The sequence below is a fragment of the Pteropus vampyrus genome, unplaced genomic scaffold, assembly GCF_000151845.1.
Source record: "Pteropus vampyrus isolate Shadow unplaced genomic scaffold, Pvam_2.0 Scaffold144, whole genome shotgun sequence".
In the NCBI taxonomy this organism is placed as follows: Eukaryota; Metazoa; Chordata; class Mammalia; order Chiroptera; family Pteropodidae; genus Pteropus; species Pteropus vampyrus.
The window spans coordinates 181,240-183,466 of NW_011888925.1; positions in this window are offsets into that span (position 1 = coordinate 181,240).

Below are 2,227 nucleotides of genomic sequence, written 5' to 3' on the forward strand. Positions count from 1 at the left end.
AAATACGGTAAAATGTCACTAAGGGGTGAAGCTGAGTCAAGTTATATGGGAGCTTATTGCCCTATTGCCATTTTTCTGTAGATTTGAAATATTTTCAAAATAAAAGGTTTTTAAGTTTTTTAATGGTTCACGCTAGCAAAAAACTGAAAGGAATATTCAAGACGGAAAATACACTAGGAAGGGGACTTTGCGAGTGACTTCATGTGTCCTAATGTTGCTATAGGGCTTTGACAAAAAGCAAGGTCACCTTTCTTTTCTTCCCACAATGAAAGTGAGGAGAGAAGGGCCCTACAGGTTGCCTACTATGGACCTACTGTATTCCATCGATGCCCCAACAGGTCAGGTATTAATGCCCAGTTTCATACATGAGGGCGTTGTGGCTCATAGAAAGGTCGCTCAAGGTCACTGACAGGGAGGCAGGAGCTGAACTCAGGCCTGACTCTTGTTTATCAGTCCTTCTTGCTATTTTTCAAACCCCGTTCTCCGTGCCCTGGGCCAGGCCGGAGTAAGCTCTGGACTGTTCCCCTCCCCTGGGCGCCCCGTCCACCATGGGTGGTCAGGCTCCAGGTGCTTGGACCACAGAGGAAGAGGTGGTGCTGAGACCTGAAGATAGATAGGCCCTACAAGGCGCTTCTTCCCCGGCCCTCCAGAGTCCTCCGGACCTGCTTGCTTGGAGCCCAGGAGGCTGACTACAGGCCTCGGTCTGCAAGTTGGGTGACCTACAAAACCCTAGCAGAATCAGAGGTGGGGAGGATCTGAAGGCGGGAGGCCCTGGACACTTACTTGCTCGGTGCTCGTCTTGCTCCCAGCCCCTGCCTCCCTTTGCCTTCCACCTGGCTCCTGCCAGGTTCAGGGAGTTCTGCTTCCTCTCCCAGCCCCGCCCACTTCCTACCGCTGCTGGCGCCTGTGCCTCGACAGGTCGACAGGTCCGTTACCCCTGCCCGCCCCGCCATTGAGTCTCTTGGATCAAACCTCTGAGCTTGTTTCTTGCAAGGACTCTGCAAGGATCTACCCAGTGAGGAGAGAAAAGCTTGTTTAAAGGGAGCAGCATGTGCCGAGGCCCGGAGGTGAGGGAGGACATGGCTGGCTGGGCTGGGAGAATTCAGATGGCCCTGGGGAGCCAGAGGACAGGAAGCCGAGCAGCTTCAGCCTCAGTGGAAATTGGGAACCAGGACACGTCCCTCCCTACTCCACCCTCGTGTATGATTCACTAGCAGAGGTCTACCTACAGCCTTACCTGAGCCAGCATGGGGGCCGCGGACTGGGGCGGAAGCAGCAGCCCGGGGCCTCCACTCCCGGTAACCCGGGCCACGCCTTCTGCTGAGGACAAGGAGCGGAGCTGGTGCCATCTGAGCATCAGCAGTGTGATTTCAGAGCCTCCAGCCGGACTCAGAAGCCTCCTCTACCTAACCTAGCATCAAAAATTCACTCCCGAGGGTCAGCGGGGGTGCTTACTGCTCGACCAGCCCCTCAACATCTACCCTGTGCCAGGTCCCAATCCCTGGAGAAATGTGATTCTTCCTGGGAAGGAGGAATACACTCCTAGGCTGATGTCAACACTCAATTTAAATATTACTAAGACAGCTCGAAATGCCTCCTCCTCTGTGACGGCCTCCCTGATGTCCTTTGGAAGTGAGCTCTTTTTTCTAAATGACCCATAGCACTTGGTCTCTTCCTGTATCCTGCTCTAGTCGGGGGACTTAGCAGCCCAGCAAAGGTGGGTCACACAAGGCAGGAAGTAGGGCATAAGAAGGCAGCAAAGTCTTCTGCTTGGATTTGCGACCTCACTTCCCCCCACCCCAGGCCAAGGCATGAAGGCTCCAAAGCTGCCACTGCTCCAGCTCCTTTGGGCAGGGAAGGCCGGGTGCCCAGCTGCTCTGAGAATGGCTTTGCCCATCTGGAGCGGGAGGCCCCAGGGCAAGGGTTTTAAATACCCTCCGGCCACACCCCCGCTCCCTCCACTGTAACCAAACATGATAAAGTCACAGGGCAAACCAGGACTCAGGTCACCGTCAGATCAGATCAGAAAAGGCAGAGTACCAGGGAGTAAAGTGGCATTAGAGATACACAGGACAAAGGAGCTGGGGCTCCGTGCCACGGGACCCATTATCAGAGGTGCTCTGGCCTTCACTGGTCCACAGAAGGGATTCGCCCCAGGCGACCAGCTCCAGCAGGTTCATGCTGCAGTTCATCTCAGGGGAGCCGCCACACGGAGGAGTTGGGGGCT